Here is a 21,709-nt window from a genome sequence, read left to right on the forward strand (position 1 = left end):
GGCATAATCTGAGAAAAAAAAGGTGCAATGCAGTTGTTTTAGTTACCTGTATTTGACTTTTGCAAAGTATTTCAGTTAAGGTATTTTGAACAAATAATTTGGATAAACAGTGCCAGTGTCTAGATTTGGCATCTTTAAGAATTAGATAACAGAAAGGTCCAGTGAAAACATATGCAGCTACCTTTGACAAAAAGTTTAATAGTTAAAGTTGTTAATTCTGTCTAGCCACTCTACTAGTGTTAAATCAAAGTCATTAGCTAGGTGTGAATGTCTTTAAGTCGTCACTGTAATGGGTTTCCCGATAGATATCCAAAACACGCCCCTGTCCTCAGATTTATGTCTGAATTAAAATACATTATTTAAAAAACTGCTCGGTGGAATGAGAATCAAAGAAAGAGAGGGGACAAAGCGCGGTGGAGCATCAGGCAGCAGCCCCCGCCCCGGTGCGCATGCCTGCTCCCCACCCCCACACTGCTGAGTTAATGAGAACCATATGAGTGAGAGCCTGCAAACTCAGTGGTTGTGTCCCACTGGTGAATTGTGCTTCATCCTGCCGCGAGCTTCTGTGCACTTTTACTGAGTAGCACAGTGTTGTGCAGGTAAAACAAGCTGCAGGGACAGCAGTCAGCGTTTCCAGCTTTTTTATAACTTGAGCTGCGAGAGAACCAATCTCAGGAGATTTCAGACTAAGTTTGTAGCATCTTAACAAAGAGAAGACTTCTTCAAACAGAAGACTTTATTAAGGGTAAGTGTTCCGTTGGTTTGGCACATTTAGTCAAGACCACTTTCTACATCTGATACAATGTGTGCAGATGGATTTGCTGCTGAGACGTGCAACGTGCACTTATGATGTAAAAGGAACTTATTTGTACCTTTGTTTTCAGTTCTCTAGCGTTTTTGACATCACGGTTATGATCAATGGGTCGAACTTTCTTTTCTTTTGAAACAGATTATTTGGAAATATATTGGGGGCACGACAATGGATGATGAGTTCTACGAAACAACTTCAAGTCCCTGCTTTCTTCAATAACAGTTTGGGGCTACTGGTGAAATTTAAACGTGATCATGTTGTACAGTTTTGCTCATTTATATTTTAGGGTGCTTTTTAAGTCCAGAAGATACGCCAACAGGAAAGCGCATTCGGTAGTTCAGAGCTCATTAATTACTATCCTGCAAAGGACAACTTTTTTAAAATACCAGTTCTGTAGCATACACTTTTTTTACTGATAAGTAAAATAGCATAATAGGTGTTGCATGGAAGCTGTGCTTTTTTTGAAGTGACAGACATATATACCCATGGAATTTGCTGTTCTCGCTTCATATCATCATGTGTGATCACAAGTTTCTGATGGAGTGAAAACTGTTTTCCATAATACAGTTATGGAGTGCTTGAGGACATGGCTCTCCACCAGTCAGGGACAAATCTCAACAGAATCTGGGACAAATCCACAAATAATCCGGGACAGTCAGGGATACTTTTTAAAATATCAGTACTATTAACTTGATACATTGACAGAATAAGAGAATGTGAATTAGTATACAGTTTCTGAAGTAAAAAGTCTCTAACTCTAAGTGCAATTCACTGTCTTTTCTTCAAAAGCCCCTGGTTTTAAGAGGGATTAGGAGGGACAGAGCTAAAATTTGAGTCAAAATCGGGGTCATTCATGAAAATTGGTGACCGTTGAGAGGTACACTTGAGGGAGAAGGAGTAACTGTATGTGTGGATGTACAGGAGTAGATTGACAGCCCCAGTGAGGGAAGAAATGTAATGTGTGTAGTTGACAAAGCAAATAGTTGTATTGCTATTTTATTCCTTTGTTGTGAATAGTCTAGACTATAATAGCTTTTATCACATGTTCTACTGTAGGGTTCTGGGTTTGTGTTGTTGGTGCTTAGGCAAGCAGCTTTTGTCATAGCATACCAATGCAGAACTTGTTGGTCTAAAACAGTATTTAAAATCTGTCCCTGAGGTTTGGGCCTTTGTTTCTACATTATCGTTGGCTTTGTCTAGCATTATTGTGCTAAGAGGTTCCAAGGTATGGAGGCAGTGGTGAGATAACAGTGTAGCATACACAGAAACACCTATAAAAGTATTAGAAGGAGCAATCACATGAGAATAGTTTTGTTCTGATAGATTTCCCTGAATTTGGTATTCATTTTAGTCGGCATAACTTAAGTTTAATCTTATCTGTATGTTTTATCTGTACATTTTAAAAGATGCTTTGCAGAGTTGTAAGGATGCTCATAAACCTTAAATTACTCTGGTTTAGTAGCATGTCTACCATGAGTATGTTTCACACTTGGTGGACTCCGAGTTACTTAGTAGCAAAATGCATCTGCTTCATTGGAATCAAGAGAGAACTTCTGTAGTCTGTTTGGAACCATGGAACACGTTTAGCAGAGGGAACAGTCCCAGGATTTGTATAAAAAGAAATTAACAACAGTGGTAACTAAGTGGAAGATGTTTTTAAACAGTGTTATAGTCGTGGAGTCTGTTATGTAATGAATGGGTGATACTGAGCGTTAAAATGTCTAGGTCTAAGTAAGTTAATGAATTAAAAAGGCTCAGAATCTTAGTAAACCGAAAGATCAGATGTTTCAAGTTAACTGCTGACAACAGCTGAATGCCTATGACTGAAAGGAGAATAATTCTTTAGTCAGGGGGAAACTTGGTATGCACTATATTATCCTGTTATTAGATTGCCACCGGGTGACAACTGACATCTGAGATTTTCAGGGTCTTTGTAAATATTCTGCTTATGTCTGTCTTCTGCGATGAGATTTTCAGTGTCTTTGTTTGTAAATGTTCTGCTTACGTCTGTCTTCTGCGATGGTTATAGAGCTAGTTTAACTCTATTAGTTCAGCACTTTAACTGCCATTTGTACATACCCTTGTTTATGTTTAGATGGTGACACTGTGCTTATGTATTTTTTTGTTTAGCCTGTGAAGCATGGCTGATGTTGGTCCTTAACTGGATGACTTGTTTACTCCTTAACCGGCTACATTGAGGTCCTGGCTGAAATGGGTTCTCAGTGGTTGTACTTTTCTTTTAACTCTAGTATGTAAGTTGCAGTGAACTTTAGTAAGTGATTTGTATAAATAGTGGAAGGGGCACTTTGTGTTATCTGACCAACCAGCTGGGGGTGTAAATATTCCAAAACGTATGTGATTGCTGTATTGCATTCAGCCATGTGATTGGTAGACACAAATGAAATGTTAAAGCTAAGCAGGGGCTGCTGTGGTACACATGGATAGGACCAGAAATAACACTCATGAAGTACTTTAATGTTTTTATGATAAGTGAACTCTCTAATGATCATTCTGTTTATGTTGGTGGGCCAGCCAGAGATATCATTCTTAATGTATTATTGTTTTCAATGGACACAGTATAATGCCAGGTCATAATTTTCAACTGCCTAGAGAAATGGCCCCGTATTCCAGTGGACAGCAGTAGTGCTTTGTCAGCTGTGAACTGAAGTGCCACTGTGCAGTAGCTGAGTGCTACAAAGAGGTTGGCAGTGAAAACTAGGGATAGGGACTTGTAGGTCTTGCATGGGTAAATCTGATGACCAGTAAGACAGGAGTGATAGTTCTGTGTCCATGCACTGGAGTGTGGTTTTTTTTTTTTTTTTTTTTTTTTTTTTTTTAATAGTTCTATAAAGGGCAATAATATAACAGAATAATCTCTCTAGTTTTTTATCGTATTTTTTGTAAATGTGGATCATCTAGGACCTGAACATTTTATGTCTAAAAATGACTGGTTGTCTGGCAAACTGTAAAGGATTTAGTCTGAGGGACCAAAACATTGAGCTAAACAGCCAAACATTTGCTTACAAGTTAGAAGGCTGGAGTTATGAAAAGTTTTATCCTGAAATCTTGGCTTTAATTATTTGTCTCCACTTGCAAAGTGATTTTGAACTAGTCACTTAACCATGCAGTGCTCCCTGGTTACCCCTGAAATGAGATATATGGGCTTGGTTGGTTTACCTGGTTAACACATGTAGCCCTGCTTAAAGATAAATGGGGGGGGGGGGGTGAACTTGGCAAGTTTTGTGACACTGCAAAAGGATGTATAGGGTGGTCATTACTTGCAGAACCTCTTAAAAGAGAGAATATTGTGTACTTAATTTAATTACTGAAAAGTTGTAGAAATTACACGTTTTGTTTATGTTCGTTGCCAAGGGATTTGATTCTAGTTTATAAAGCAACACAGGAAAACTACTTGTGGAAATGCTTAGGACTAATGATAAGAACAGATTATATGTCAGATGTGTCTCATTAGATCAGTGAAAAAGAACAATAAAGACATTAACTGTTTCCCTGGAAATAATGCACCCAAACAAACTATTATATTGCATTGTCCCAAATTGCAAACACATTTTACGGGGGTATTATGGGGGTTCATCCCTATTCTGGAAGGAAGTTATGATCCATAACCTGGGGTCATCTGACCCATGTTGTAACATCTACACCCCACTATGAGGTATTGCTGAGCCACTTCATCTCTGGAGTTCATATAAATGTATTCTTTGTGTACTACTTCTCTCTGTACACTGTTTTATTTTTGCTGAATATGTTAAGGTACTGATGTGCGTACAGATGCCCTCCTTAATCTTGGGGTATGTACATGCTGATCCTTAATATCTCGTGTAGTTTTATGAGTAGAGCACTGCCCTGCCCCCCTTCTCTTCTTGCTGCCATTGCTTGTGTTCTAGTAATGTATAAAAGTAGAGGTCAACAAGGGTACTGCATTGCTCGCCAAGCACAAACCTGTACATTTTAAGTGGCATTTGTACTATAGCTGTACGGGAATTAAATTAGGCTTTTAAATGTTTCACAGCCTGCCAAGTGCATGGAACAGTAATGCATTGGTTAGCATTGCAGCCTTGTACCACTTGGTTCTACATTTAGTTCTTGGCTGGGGTACCATTTAGGTGGAGTCTACATTTGTACTATAGCTGTACGGGAATTAAATTAGGCTTTTAAATGTTTCACAGCCTGCCAAGTGCATGGAACAGTAATGCATTGGTTAGCATTGCAGCCTTGTACCACTTGGTTCTACATTTAGTTCTTGGCTGGGGTACCATTTAGGTGGAGTCTACATGTTCTTGTATCCACATGGGTTTTTGCCAGGTGCTCTGATTTGTTCTTATATCCCAAAGACATAATGAACTGATGATGCATGTGTGTGTGCGCACACTTGCATTGAGTTTTATTAGAATGAGTTTCTCCGGATTCCACCCACTGAATTCTGGAATAGGCTGCAGCTTCCCCACAACCCTGAATGAGATTAAACAGGTGATCACAGAAGGAGTGGATAGCTAGAACTTTTGTGTCATGGAAACCATTAAAACTCATTTTATTTGTTTCCTAGTGTGTTTATTTATATAAAACACACACTGACGTGGTGTTTTATATAGTAAATACATGTTGCAGTAACTGTTTTGCACAATATACATTCTGATAACACTGCTGCTGAAATAATTCTTCATCCAGATAAGAAATGCTGTGTTTCTGTAGCATTAATTAATGGCTTATGTAAATTCTGAGGCTGTGTAAGCGTCTGCAATAAGAGTTTTTTGTGAGCTCGTATAGCAGGAAGAAAAGATGTTTGAAAGCAGGGAAAGCATTTATTATACATAGACTAGAAACTTGAACAGAATGGCTTCTCCAAACAGACAAAGTGAAGCCCCTTTACATGAAATAACACATTTGGGATATCCTAATGCTGAAAAGTCATGACAGTACAATATTTATTACCATCGTGTTTTTTTTCTCACCTACTTATGTAAAGTTATGATTTAAAAGTAATGTAAAACAACAGTTCCCGTTTTCCTCACTTGAAAGTTACTGTGGCATGAAGTTAGCAACAAACTGGAGAGGCTCGCAAGCTTAAGCAAAGTGACCTGCCTGTAAAAGGTTTCAGTTTGTATCCTGTTGCATTTTTCATAACATTTAAGATCTTAATATTCACATGTGTATTGTGTGATTTCTCAGATATGCATTTGTGCATGGAGGCATACTAACGCTTGATGGCTGCAAAGCCATTGCACTATTGGACCTTTTTTAAACACTAGAGTAATTACTAAGCTGCATCTATGTTTTTAAATTACTTCTGCTAGTAACTTAAACATATCTTGGGTTCATAGGTTAGTACTAGGTTAACTGCCTTGTGCGCCATTTTAAGCCTAGCAAATTACCCCTTTTGAGAATCAAACCATACACCTACAGTTTATAAGGTAAACACCTTGACCATTATGCCAGCCTTCCAACCCGTGTTTATGAAATGCCACACTGGCACAACACAGTGGTCCTACTGTATGGGAGGTACATCTTGTCTGTTCAGAAAGATGCTGGTAGCAGTGAACGTGGGATTCTAGATGTGAATGAATTATATAGCTGGGTAATGTTGTTGAGTAAAAATGGTTAAAAAGAAATGGTTTTCTGCAGAACTGATCTTTTATAGCAATATTACCTTGCATATATTCCCTTCATGGCATGTCTTGTTTGCAAAGGAGCACAGAGATAGTATTACAGTTGCTGAAGTTTTTGCACTACATAAGCTAAGCGCAGAAGTTCTTTGAGCAATATTTGTATTATTTGTGGCATTGTGAGCTTTTTCATTAATCTTATTATTCAGAGGTGAATAAGCTTCATCTGCTGAATACACATCTACATCTCTCCTGTTTTTCAGGAGTGCTTTTATTCATTTTGCAGTTCGGTTGTGCTTGTATCATATTTTGCTGTTTTTTTGCATTTGTGTAAGCACAGAAATTGATTATCTCTGATAAGTGATCAGTTTGAATACTTCTCTCAACTCCTTACTTGCCTCTGCCAGCTCTCACATATACCTGTGCTGAACACACGGCACTACACCCAAGATAGGATTTCACCTTGCCTTCCCCCAGTACCACAGGAAGGGGAGACCTTTACTCATATCTTTTAGAAGGTGGTGATTAGAAAATAGTTATCAGAGCTGTAAAGCTATTTAAAACAAGCCTATAATTAACTGTCCTTGAGATGAAATGTTAAAGTGAGGTCTCATCTGCTTGAGTTGGTGGAAGCTCGGGTAGATCACACTGCACCTATTAAAAAGAGTGAGGGAACTTCCCTGATACATGGGACAAATTTCTCGTCGTAGTAGAAACCACACCTTGGGTTTCTCTTGATTAGAGGCCACAAGCCTACCAGGACTAACCTCGTCAACAAAGGATAGATAGTATCTAAGCAGGTAGCAGGCTGTCCGTCGTAGCTCTTGGGTAGTATTTAAGCCTAATATAGCTTGATAGTCTTGACTGTAATGTTGCTAACTGAAAGCTTGTGTTTGTGCATTTTAGACCCGGGTACATCATTTTCTCTAGTAGTAGTCCACCTGACTACTACTGTCACATAGTACTAGAAAGGAATAATTAGTACAGATTGTTTCCACATTAAATATAATTATTCCCTGGTCTACACCTCCTGTTTCATCTTAAATTGCTAATTTCTGCACTGCAGCAATTTCTTTAAGATGACTAAATGCTCTACTTGTGTTTGCCTTTGCCACCCTCCAACTGAAGACCTCCCTCCTTTGTTGTTCCTAAGAGCAGTCCTTTTTACTGACAATCACTTCACCTTGTCCTTTGTACTGACCATCACTTCAATCCCCTTTATCTTCTGTGGTACTAATTTCAGAATTTTAAGAGCATTTTAAGAACAACTTAGAATTGTAATTATCCATATTATAATCAGTACTATATAAAAAGTTGCCATAATAATGCTCAACTACGTAAAACTAGTTCATTACACAACCACAGTTTTTTATAAACCTTGGCCCAAAAATTATAACAATGTTAGTGTTTCTGTTGCCTCTCGCATATCTCCAGTGACTTTTATATTAGTTTTCATTCGGAATAGTTTTTGAACTTGGAGTTCCTAATACACAGTTGCAAATTGTTTCATTTTTCAGAGAATGAAAAAAAAAAAAACCTGGAGTCTTCTCCAGCTTGGAGAGCAAAGGTCTGCAGGATGTAACAGAAGTGACTATTACGTGGGGGGGTGAATATTACTTGGGGGAGGGGGTGCTAAGGCAGCAGAGTTAATCCTGTGCTGCCACTGACCCATCTAAAATTAACAGACCTTGCATCAGCTACATAAATGGCATACCAGGTGCAGTCTATTCTGCCTAAAAACATAACACTGGTCCAGCTCTTAGCAGTTTAGTGTTTGTATAATCCATCAGAAAATGTACATATGGCCCCCTCACTTGGCCAGTTTACAGGCTGATTTCTGAATTCATTGTACCAGCATATAATGGAAAATGTTTTGTAAATAAATGTTTTAGTTGAACTTGTTATGGAGTATTGAGAGAGGAAAAACATCTTGCCGCAAGGTAGCTTGAGGGAAAAATTGTGTACACCTTTGAAGAAGTGTGCCTTTTTTTGCTGTTTATTTTTCTAGTGAGTAGCCTCATACACTGAGATAAACCCCTGGAGGAAGAGGAGGCTGGGTAAACCTCTGGATGAAGAGGATGATGGTAAATAAAATATATAATAAAGAACTGCAGAAAGTGGCAATTATGGGTGCACTGCAGGTACTGGAAGGGGACTCTCTTGCCCAAACATCAAAGATAAAAAAACAATAGTAATTTCTGGACCCATAGTCATGCCCTGACACAAGAATGGGGTCTGTTCCTGTCAGTGTTATAAACCTTAAACCTTTTGAAGAAATTAGAGAGCATATCTGCAAACAAGTAAAGGTCAAATAGATTTGACCATGGGGGTGTACATGGTTGTAAGTTAGTGTTTTCATTTAGGTGGTCTGGTTACCAGGAGGTAGAAAAGCATGGAGTATAATACTTTGCAGTCCTGCTGTATCTTTACTGTCATCATAACGACTGTCATGAAACAGCTGAACAGGAGAGAACCAGAGAAGAAAGAACTGAAGCTATCACCAGGGACCGTCTTTGTATCTATATTGCATTCCTTTTTCCTTTTTAATGACTGAGCTATAGCTTTACCAGCTTTGCCTGGTGTGTGCTAAAATACACATTTCTTATAATCTATTTTGGGAGTGTACTGCTAAAATCATGTAACATCCCTTTGGGTAATGTGACCAGACATATTTAAAATGGTTGTAAGATGTAGTTCTCATGTTACTACAACTGTTATTGACTACTCGGATGAGGTCTGCTGGTTTGCATATAGTTTATCAATCTGGTACCAGCCAAATCTTTTCTGTATTTCCTCCTGATTACAGCTTTTGGCTTTGTATGATTCACAGCTGTATATTTTTCTGAATCATTTCTTCCATTATGTAGCAGAACATCTGCAACATTCTGTAAGCAAACATACTTTCTTTGTGTCAAGTCCTTTTACTTTTTCTTCTCTTCAGCTTAGTGTCTTCTAAATATGCAGTACTTCTGAGTAATAACTATCAGACCAGAATTGCCTTTTGAATGACTGGGGAGTTTGGGAATGATTGCACTGTTACCCTTTGTGCTGCTTCAGATGGAGAAAGTCATACACAGTGAACCAAGCATGATCACTTCATTGGAACATCTTCCACTCCACATAAAATAAAATAAATCTCTTACTCTGCTCAAATGTAATTTGGGTGAGTGGATGGGAATTGACCTCTTCCCCAGTTTAGTGCTCGTTTCTCATGGATAGCAGCTGTAAATAACCCAAAGTTCTGCTTCTTCTAATTTAATGGTCACCGCCCAGCATCTTCTGTATTACAGCTTTACGTTTGTGACTCGTGGTGTTTTTAATGTGCTCATGTCTTTGTAGATACAACCTAAGGAATCTTATTTAAAATGGAGCTTACCAAGAATATCTGCTTTTGCAACTTTTGTAGAGAACTTGGGGAAACAAAAGGAAAAGATTAGCATGAAGAGAGCCAGGACATCTTAACGTGAAATAGGAATGCATTAAAAAAAGGAGAAGCTGTAATAAATTTACCCCCGCCCCCACCGCAAGTAAGACGAACAGGAGAGGAAACGTTCTGTCCCTTTGAGGCTTCAAGCAAGTCACATTTTTAAAAACCTTTTAAAAGTGAAAATTGATAAACAATGACACCCGTGCACAGATTAATAGAAAAGACAGCATATTAACATTTTTCATTATTAGTTCATGGTGGCATTACATGACATGAGATGGTTGTTTTAATGGTGCTTTCCCAGTAGGTGACGTAAGTATCGGACAGTGTTTTAGTGCCATTTTTGTGGCACAGCATAGTGGTATGTTTTTGACTAACAGTGAGATGTCATCTTACTAAGGTAGATACATTTTCTTTTTAAAGTAAATTGGCGTTCACAACTAGGTATTTTTTGTTTTGAAATTAAAATTAATTAGTCCTCCTGAGAGCAACGAGAAGGATAAGGGCAGATGGGTTGCTGTAGCAGGCATGTATTTTTGCATCCCTTCTTTAAAATCCGGGCACAAAATCAATTAGTCATTTTTCTTCTTTTCCAGCTGGCAGGCTAAGCTGCTAGTCTGTATTCAAGAAACTGAACTGCAGACAGAAGTACAGAGCATGTGGGGCAGTTGTATTCTAAGTTTTAAATAGGGGCCAGTTAATAGTGCTTCACTAATGGGACATTTTGTATCTGAAAGTATAGTTAATTATGCTCTGGATTATAGATACCTCAAATTTTGTTAAGTCGATCTTTAAACCAGACATGCATTTTGTTTTAATTTAGGCTTCCTTCAATAATTGTCACTTGCAACTGGACTTTAAGTTCAGTCTATGAAACACTGAGCAACAGTAAGTCATAGGATTTAAAATGCCTTTTGCATGTGGTTTCACTTGCATCCTAAGAAGAACTGAAACCCTTTTTAGTTTAACTGTATATACAATTTGTTCATATTTTTGCTTCAGATAAAGAACTTTTCTGCTGAAATACATAAAACTGTTGCACGTGTATTTAGCATTCTCTGCATAAGGCTATGTGTTAAAAATAACCTTTTGATAAGTCAGCTGTAGACAGGAAATACAACCACAAGCAGGAAAGAAACTAATAAAACAAACCAGTTCTGTTCTTGGGTTCGAACATTCGTCTTTCAGAAAGGGTTGGTTGGAGGGGTCACTAGCAAAAAGTGGCCAACCTATCATGTCCTTTTTGTTTAATTGTTATGCACTGCTGCTAAGTGGTAATGTTTTTAAGCTTTAACAGATGGCTTGCATAATAAATGTGTGTATATGTATGTGTGGGGGGGGTACCTCTGCTTTTCCCCTTGCACTGTAATTCACCAATGCCTCACTCTCTCTCACTCCACACTGATCTGTTTGTTTATTAATGAGTGGGAAGGGGACAGAGCAGATCACCTGGCTGCCATTGTGATTAGTTCATTTCTGCGATGAGTCAAAGCTCTGTAAGTTCAAAGGAGACTTTCATTTTGGCACACTACCTTTTAGGAGAAGAGAGATTATTATTGGCTTGTAATACTGCCCTTATGGATTTAAGAATTATGTGCTGTATTCAGAGGTATATGAATTTCTCTGTGTAGATCACTAAACTATCTGTATCAAGGTGATTATATAATGTGTGCAGTTATGTCACCAATGGATTCAGTAATGCATCCGGACTGGCTACGTTGTGCTGCCTGCTTGCCCATATCGTATTCCATGAAACGAGTCCAGCTAGTGCTAAATACTGTGTTTTGCAACTTTACAGATTGCTGCAGTCCAGAGCCTTTTGTGAAGGTAGGTCATTTGAAGGTCAGATTGCTGCAGTCTAGAGCCTTTTGTGAAGGTAGGTCATTTGAAGGTGATCAGAATGTATTTGAAATAGTTATTTTGCTGAAGATGCTCAGTGCTTTCTGACTTTGTGGGCCTCACTTGTCCTCCCATTCCTAGATTTGTACCAGGAATGCAACGATATTTTGAGTGCATCTGGCAAAAAATGCTTATATTCTTGTGGTATTTTTTAGCCCTTAAATTTGTGTATGAATAAACCAGTGGTGGGCAGAAAGGATATGTTGGGACATTTTTTGTCGCTGCTATCCATGAGATACTTTGGTGGTAGACAAGTGGTGAATTTATCAGTCCTCCAAATTACATTTGACTAGATTAAGATAAGTACTTTGCTTTATGTGGAATGGAAGACTGTTCCAGCAAAGCAGTATCCTCTGTGATGCATACCTATCCCTCCAATGTATCCTTTCTTTTTTTTTAATTTGTCCAAATCTTTTGCGTTTCTGATACCATGATGGGAATGGACCCCATTCCCAAGTCAAACTATAATACAAGTTCATGAAATTAGTATTGTTTCAATGTTTCATGTTAGCCAGAAGTGCTCTTTGCAGCACCTGCAATGTGCCCAGTAATGATTCTTTCTGCAATTCACATGAAGTTGCATGTATTGCTAACATATCTGAGTACGATTGTAAAGGGTATCCTTCTTCCACATTGCCCTCATTTCTGCCTGCAAATCCTGGTATTTTAAGACTTTGTGTGTCTGTCCATAACGGTCTATATTAGAACACAGAAGTTTCAAAACTTCGAATGTTCTAATATCGAACCCTATTCAATGAAAGTTGAAAACATTGAACATACAGAACAGTGAATTTTTTTCCTAGGGAAGAAATTTGCTGTTCCAAAACACACACACACACACACACACACACACACACACACACACACACACACACACACAACTCAAGCATACCAAACAAACGGCAATCCACACACGTATACCTACCTTAACCCTACACTAAACTATACATACACCGCTATCTACTTACCTTAATCCAAACCCTAAGGTCTGTCACTATCGCACACTCGCCTCACCCGCGCCCTAACTTCACCTACCACGCCCTAATCCTCATGTCCACACGCTCGCACACTGACCTGCGCCCTAACCTTAATCTCGCCTAACCCTCACGTCCACACAATCGCACATACCTAACCCGTGCTGAATCGCACACTTACCTGATCCCTACCCGTAACTTTCCACCACAGCGCTGAAAATACCGAAGCAACAGAAACGGACAACTGAATTCTTTCCCTAGGAAATTCGGTTTTCTGTAGCTTCCATATTTTCAGCTTTCGCTGAATACGGGTCGATATTAGAACATTCAAAGTTTTGAAACTTCGATGTTCTAATATAGACCCGTCCATAAGACACTAATCACTGGGTGTAGCAATTTCAATGATCAATGCTATTTTTGTCTTCTATTTGTGGATTACTATGTCTGGTTTTCTTGCATCTGTTTTTTTGAACTATTTGGTATTGGGTGATCCCATGTGACATAAACTTCATCATTTTGTATAATGCTTTGTGACTCGTGTTTCAATTGTTTTTCAGCTACTTTAGTATTATAATGTTTGCACAATCCCCAATACAACAGTCTTGCCCCATTATTATGCCTTTTACTTTTAGTGTACATTTCTTCTGCCATTAGTGTATCAAAACTAGCAACAAGATGTGCAACTGTTTCCAATTCTCTTTTACAAAACCTACATTTGTCTGTTTCTCCCACATGTTCAAGCGACTTTAAACCAATGTGTATGTAGTTCATTATCTTGGGCCACCAATGTTAGCCTTTCATCATTTGCTTTAAATTCACCTCTCCTTAACCATCATGAGGTTGCTCCAAGAGTTTTCTGTACTTGCAGCTATATTTGTGCATTTTTCACATTTCTTGCCTTCTCATCCAATCCTTCACCTTGTATATTTTTTTTAAACTTTCACTATGTTTGGGTCTTATGAGATCAGTAGATATGTATGCAGTCCTAGGGCTGAAGATCTGTACATGTAATCAATTTCGAGGAGGCCCATACCTCCTCCAGAATGGAGAATATATCGTCATTATTTATCTGCACATCTAAGTTTTTCTGTCTGTGCTGCTTATCATTAGTTTATTATATGCGATGGTGCATGATATATACTGTACATTGCTTTTTATCACATCTGTCTTTAAGTATTTTTCTTAATCTGTTCTCTTCTATACTGTTCTAGCAGTGACCCTTTTGTCTTGCTTTATAGTTTTCTTTGTTTGATGCTTCTATGATGGCATTTGCTTTCTTCCCTTCCTTTCCCTTACTGCCCTGTGTTTTTATGGTAAGACAATTTCTGTGAACAGTCCTAATTACCGTGTTCATTTGTTTTAACAAACTTCTAACTTTTGGTTTTATTGACTTTCTGTAGTCTATTTCTTTCATTGATGTTAATATGTTTGTCCATTTCTGTTAAATCAAGCAATCTTCTCTTAGATCATTCTCTTTTAAACAGAGGGCACATTCTGTAGAATGCCCACAGGAAATGGAGCACAAAGAAAGTTCCAGAACATCTTCTGTGACATATTCTTTTCAGTTTCATCCTGTCATCCATTGCTCTTTCATATGGGAACTCGCTGGCCTATCATTGCACAACATTGACTGTGTCAGAATTGCCACTGTTTCCTGTTTCTTCCCTGCTGTGCAACTCCAACTGAACTTTTGTACTGGTTTCCTGTGGGTGACTCGAAGTATCTTCATATGGCAACTGATCAGATGTTTTCTATTCCACTGGTTTCTCCTTAATTTGGGGATCCATGGCTCTATCCTGCTGTGGTGTTTTGTCAGAGTTAGATTTTCTGCACTAAATTCTTCACTTTGCGGGTGATCTGTAACATCTCCATTGCTAATCCTTCTGTTTTTCCTCTTTGTTTTCATACTTTGTGAAATTTTCCATATCTGGGTGTCTTTGCCTGTGTTTCTCTTCAAATATGCTCTTTTTGTATTGATTAGTTTTGCTTTCTCCTTTGCATAAATATTGCACCATATCAGATCTATCTTTCTTTCCCATGTCCATAGTTCTTTTTTATACCTCTAAAAATCTCTAGATTTTATTCTTTATATTTTTGCACTTTTTTTCCAAATGGCCCTAGGTTTCTTGATTCTATGTAGTGTTTTTCATAAATCTGTTGCATTAATAACACACATTTGTTCTTATTTGAAGCTTCAGACGGTTTTTCTTGTGCAACTGTTTTTCTTTCCTCTATTTTCTCTCTTAATCTTTATGCGTATCTTGTGTCTAGGAATTCTGGGCTTCTTGCATAATGGTCACAGTACATAAATTTCTTTCTTATCCTCCATAGTCCACTCTATCATCTTTATGGCTTTTTTTTTTTTTTTTTTTTTTTTTTTTTTTTTTTGGCCTGTCAGTTTTTGTGGAGTATCCTATTATTGTATTGTCCCTTCTATAATGGGGGGGCATCCTCCCCCCTGAGCATGGCCTAGCCCCATTATAGGAATTTTTCTGTGTCTTGAGGATTGTAGTCCTGGCAACAGTGCACCTACCAGGATTGGGCACTTTTTTATGTCGGGTGTTGTGCACACAGCTATCTTTTATTTTTTTAACTTGCTTCTTTCCGTGATTATATGCTGTATAAAACAGTCTATATATCAGTGTCCTCTTGGTGTGATTTTGTGAAAATAGGGTCCACCCCGTGAAGGTACTCACCAAGACACAAGGATGAATTTGCTTCCAGCAATACTACTATGCTTGCTGATTTTATCACCTCTCCATTGCCTTCCAATGTGTCCTGTTTTATGCTGCAGAAGATATTGAGATCCCTTGATTGGCTACACTACCATTAGATTTACAAATGTGTAATAGGACTGACAGGATATGGTCTGTTGAGGCTTTACATGAGGCAGGAGTCTCCTTTTAGCAGACAGTATGATAGCGAGAAGAGTATCCAAAGCTCTGAGATGGTCTGTATAGTTTTTTTTTTTTTTTTTTTTTTTGATTTTTAGGTCCTTGATATTTTTAGTGAGAGCATTTTGGTCTGTCTAGTTGTGACAAGTGTTTGGATAGGTACATAACAAAAGGGGCATTTTATTCACTGATCAGCCTAATGAGAGAATGATTGATTACATCATTGGACCTGGATACAATACCTTTCAAATATAAGCTGTGCAATGACAAATGACTTCCTCACAATAGTAGATTCATGATGATCAAAGAATAGTTCACAATAGTAGATTCATGATGATCAAAGAATAGTTCACTGTCAACATATGATCCCAGATCCCTAACTACTAAATCAGTTTTGAGGTGTGTTGACAGTGTGATAATTACAAGGGCAGTCATGCTCGTCAAAGGATACTATAGTACATTTCATGACATTTAGTCTTATTCCATGGTTTAATACCAGCTGTTTGTCTGAGGAAAGGCCCCATTTGAAGATCTTGGCTCTCCTCTGGAGAGCTTCTAATGGCATCAAGTTTACAGTCCTCTGCAAATCCATGGTTTAATACCAGCTGTTTGTCTGAGGAAAGGCCCCATTTGAAGATCTTGGCTCTCCTCTGGAGAGCTTCTAATGGCATTAAGTTTACAGTCCTTTGCAAATTTGGTCAGCTATAACTCCTTGGTTTAACAACTGAGAAGTAAATGCAAAGAGGAGTGGCCCAAGAACCGAGCACTGGGGTATGCCACTAGTGACAGGTATTTCGGAGGAGGTAGGTCTTCCCAACCTTTTTCCTGGGTTTGCTATCCAACTAGTTATGCAAGCATAAGCATTTCCATTAACTGTGAGGGTTTATCTACCATGCCTTAATATGGGATGGTTTTGAATGCCTTTGCAAATTCTAGATATATGGTGTGTACGTATTTTTGTCTTGAACCATTACTTCAGTAACCTTCTCAAAGTCATCACAGGTTTATTAGACAGGATATTGTTCCAAATGATGCTGGTCAGGCTTGTGGGTCTATAATTACCTGGGCCAAGTGATGACCCACATACACGGAGATGACTGTTGCCATCCTCCGTCAGGCACAAAGCTGCTACTGAATAGCCTCTGTAGGGGATCTGACAGTTTTTGGGCCAACCAGTAGGCAACCTTGTATGTTATCCAGTCCCAAAGAAAGTAGTGTTCTTAGCCATGAATAGTGAAGACTTGTTTTTGAGAGATTTTAAGGGGGGGGGGTATAAATATGATTTTGTGATATGAGATTATGAATCCTAAGCTAAGCTGTCCACTAGTAGATTAGCTATGCCTCCTGGGTCTGAGTATGTGACATAATTTACTATTAGCAAGCACAGTGCTGGGCATAGTTTCAGAGATTTCAAATCTAGTTAAGGAAGACCTTATTCTTATCCTCCACGTGGGTGTCAATTTTTCCTCACGTCTGGCTTTTGTGGATTTGATCGTAGACTGAAATTTCCTGTTACATTTAGCAAGAGTATTTTTAGCATCTTGAGCCAAATCTATTTTTACATGCAGGAATTGTGTTTTATTGTAGAGCCAGTTTATGTTGTTTATTCTTAAATTTAGTGTCTAGGAGACCGATGCATCTGTGCAGCCTTTTATACATGTAAAGGATTACATGTAAGCAGTGAGGCCTTGTAGTTTGAAGGGGGAGTTTGAATTTAGCTAGGTCATCACTTGGTTTTAGTAGATTAGCCTTTGCATAGTTTCTAAATACTAAGGTATTGCTTTTAGTCTTGTGGTGAATGTGACTGATTTGTAGTACAATTTTACTTGGAAGGAAGTGACAATTGGTGTAGAGCAAAGCTGACCCATATTGGAAAGGACCAAGTCCAAGATTTTATCACCTCTGGTTGGAGTGTAAGTTAACTGGTCATGAGAGTTTGTATAGATGAACTCCAAAAATTTGTGGGCATACACGTTTGAGGGTATACAAGTTTTTCAGTTAAGGGAGGGGCAGTTGAAGTCTCTTAGGAGAATGATGTTTGGCTTAATACATAGAGACTCCATACTAGTTGGGTAGGATGTGCATGGGCTGAGGGGGAACATGGGGATGGGGGTCCTATGGTTAGCTAGGATGTGATAAAGGGTTTTGTTAACAGTTGTCATGAAGAAATTACAGGTCACTATTTTGTCTGAGTCTAGAAGTGAAATGCATTAAGAATATGGAGATGCCACCGCCTTCAGTGCCTTTATGTAATGCAGTAGTTCTGAATGTATGGTAGGTATTGAAACCCTGCACAGACTGGGGTCCTGTCATTGCGCTTGAATCATATCTCTGACAATGCATATATCAACGTGCTTGTAGGAGTAGATTTTTTTTGCTTGTTATCCAGATTAAGCTGAATGCCAAGAAATGTATAGTTATCCCCTTTGGGGAAAAACATGTACCCATGAATTACCACATAAGTGGCAGTACACTGAACGTGTGATGAGGGACTTGGGGGACACAGGTGGACAGTGGTCTCACCTTCGATAACCACATTGCCACAACAGTCAGGAAGTCCTTCTTCTATGTGGCACACCTCATCACTAAAGACTTTTCATCCAGAAAAAAGGTCATTATCCCACTGTACTCATCCCTCATTAGACTCATTATAGAGTACAATACCCTGTTTGGTATGTACCTCACAAGACATCTGCAACAACTGGAAAGGCCACAGAAATACCTCACTAAAAGGATCACAAACCTAAAGCAGATGCCCTATGCTGACAGTCTAAAAAAAAAAAACTCCAGCTGTACTCTTTCGCATATTGCCTACTCGGAGGTGATCTCTGCTTAACATACAAGGCCATGTCAAACCCAGAGCTATTGGACATGCTACACTTACAGAAATCCCAATCCCTCAGAGCCACACGCTCCAGGGATGTAAACCTGGTCATCACAATGAACAAAACATGCTGAAGGGATAGGTTCCTCTTCAAAAGGAACCTTGACGATTGGATGGGAGATAAGAAATTCACCCCAGAGATCATGTCAGTTGCCCTGCTAGACAGGGGACCAGGGAAGTAAATATTCAGGGAAGAAATAGCCAGGGAATTGTATGGCTATGCTTGTACAGGCCCTAGGGCCGATAGCCTAGTAACAACCTATGAACCTTTTATACTGGAAGTTTTAGAAGACTGACATTGTGTAAATGAGCCCTATGGGGTGAACAAGGATTTTAGTTAATATACAAAAGTCTTGGGGGGGATAGGCGCAGGCCATCCCTGGCAAAGCAATTGGGAATGTTAACCATCTGTTCCCAGGCTGATATATATTTTGTATCCTCCTTGAATAACACCAGAAGCAAGGACAACTGCTGAGGTAAATCATTTGTTCATATTATAACATCATTATTGGTGATGGCATTTGCAGCATTCTACCAAGTTTCATACCCGCCTCAGTCACACATTCTGAAAGCCCCATCATGTCTCTTTTGTAGTCCAAGGAGGTACATCTCAAGTTATTTATACCCACGTGCACTAGTGGTGCAGGGACTTGGAGTGGATGTGTGATATGGCAAATCTTGACACTTGATAGGCATCCGACTGTGAACATCCTCTTGCACAGCCTGGTAAATGGTGCATCAGTGTGTCTCACTATGCATTCTCCAGTGACTAAAATATTGGACTGTGTGGTGGTTGCCTTATGGGCTTTTGATCTGAATCGGTGTGTGTTTCATTATTGATGATGCCTCTATTGTGTTTGTGATCTTACTGAAGGTACTTCTATGGGCTTTTGAATCTCGTGTGTGTGTGTTTCATTATTGATGATGCCTCTCTTGTGTTTGGGATCTTACTGAAGGTATTGATGATGCCTCTATTCAGTTTGTGATCTTACTGAAGGTACTTGGTTCTTGGGTTACATTTAGGAGGCCTTTGTGGTTTAGTTACATTAATCTAAGAGGCTCATTATATGTAGGTTTTGTGTGGTGTTGTGTAGCACTGCTTATTTGCCATGGCTTTGTGCGACAGCTTTGCTTCCAATAACATAACTACATGTCAGTTTGTTGAGAGTGGTTGTCCATTTAATGTAAACAATTGTCTCAGGATGGCCATTTCTACTGAACTGGCTATACACAGTTGGAAAGTGCAACTCTGTGTTTCCAGGTGCTTACTAATGTTGTCTAAGGGGGTTAAATTACACCAATGAGGTTTAGAGTTGAACTGTTTGAAGTCTGTGCATGAAGATCAAAACTCCTCTTGCTCAAATCGGGGTGTCTTTGTGCAACTACTGAAAGAATTTTGGGGTATACTAGTACATGTGGCTAGAGAATTTGGTTTGAAGACCAATACCAGGTGGGTAGTAAACTGTTGCATGTCTAAAGCTGAAGCCTAGATAATGTACCACTGCTTAATTCCATGGTTGCAGATGAAACTGGAAGATTGAGTTAACTAAGGTTCCTAAGAGAGAATTCGAAAATGAAAGTGTCTGCACAGCATCTGTCAAGTACAAGATAGCACTGTTGTGTGAAGAATGCCACCACTCACTGTTTTAAACCCGAGTATAAAAGTTAAAGGATCAATAAGAAAGAAGTTAGAACTCTAACAATGTCCACCTCTCAAAGAGCTACAGGTTATTTCCTGCCACCAAATAACTACCATTGTTCTCAGCGGGTTTATACCCATGCTAGAAAAACAACCAAAAATATGCTGCAATGTAAAATTACATTGTAAAAAGAAGGAAAAAAGAGTTGAAAATCCACAAGGAAAACACTTGTTTAGCTAGATGGTGATGTTTTCCTTTGTTACTTAATTGGATAACACAGGATAACAAAATGAGGGATCCATTAGCTATACAAACAGCCAGGCTTTAATCTGCCTGATGCAGACTGAAACAACCCAGTATCAAAGACATTTACAGAAAGTTTAATGGCAGTGACTCAATGCAAGAAGGCCTACAGATGACTGCCTTACATATGTATATGTACATATAATGTGTGTTGTCTGTATACGACAGACGTAACCACACGTGTATGTGTGTATATATGTGTGTGTGTGTGTGTGTGTGTATGTATGTATATATATATATATATATATATATATATATATATATATATATATATATATATATATATAAGCTGTTGTGTAGCTAATGCTTGTAAATGTTGTCAGAACTCTGCTTGCACCTCTGGCTCGGGACATGACCCTTGTTAGAAACTGTTCTGTCACTATAGTTAAATATGCAAGAGCTGCAACTGGTAGTGTGGCCTCATCCAGTATTTTCATAAACTACCAAATAGTGGTGTGTTTTTTTTTTCTCCTGGCTTGTAACAAAGGTATGTGAGATTGTATTGTACTGTGATAGAATGGTCATGTGGGGGATTACAGCAGTCATCTAAGTTCTTGCATAATTTATTCAACTGACTCAAAACCATTTCATAGAGTAAAATGTATTTGTAATTTACCAAATAAAAGGGCCTATCACAATAACTGAGGAATGCCAAGTCCCTATTATCACAGCTACACAGGTAAAAAACTGCACTGTCCAAAGCCAAGAATACAGCTTCCATGGGACCTGGTAATATCCCTGGCTGTGTTCTACATGAATTACAAAGTGAACTGGCACCACATTTGAGTACCTGTTCAATCACAGCCTCATTTCAGGCTTTGTTCCTACCGAAGGGTGCACTGCTACTGTCATCCAACTCCACAAAGGGGGAGTGACTACAGATTCTGGGAACTACAGCCCCATTATTCTGATGAGGCTGATATGTAAGGCTGTGGGGCATGTCGTCATCATGGACCTTCTAAATAAGGACATGGGGAATCTTCAAACTCTGGACCCCACGCAGTTTGGGTTTGTGAAAGGTAGATCATGCCTGCTCAGCCTGATAGACTTCTTCGAGTCTGTCACCAGAGCTGTGGATGAGGGCAAGGTAGATGTTCTTCATCAAGATTTGATTACAATGATTAGAGGTTCTATGCCCAGCTATACCTCCTGTTCTGGATGTGGTGGAAGATGTTTTGAGTTGCAGGATTTAGTTCATGTTTCTGAACAGGTATCCTCATGTATTTCAGACATTGACAGTGTCATGGGGAACTCCA

At 38.8% G+C, this 21,709-nt stretch overlaps 1 protein-coding gene across 2 annotated transcripts in view; it reads left to right on the top strand.

Annotated features, from left to right (window-relative positions):
- The first annotated feature begins 397 nt into the window (after window positions 1-397).
- Window positions 398-21,709, top strand: part of TMEM119 (transmembrane protein 119) — a 54,609-nt gene continuing 33,297 nt past the window's right edge. Inside the window, exon 1 of one of the 2 annotated variants that reach the window (XM_044068405.1) lies at window positions 398-745. The gene's annotated coding sequence lies outside the window, so the exon portion shown is untranslated. Of the gene's footprint in view, window positions 746-10,147; window positions 10,172-21,709 lie in introns of those variants that run through there. The other variant, XM_044068406.1, reaches the window with a different exon arrangement.

This window comes from Protopterus annectens, chromosome 4.part0 (genome assembly GCF_019279795.1).
Source record: "Protopterus annectens isolate FY-2018-M chromosome 4.part0, PAN1.0, whole genome shotgun sequence".
Classification (NCBI taxonomy): Eukaryota; Metazoa; Chordata; order Ceratodontiformes; family Protopteridae; genus Protopterus; species Protopterus annectens.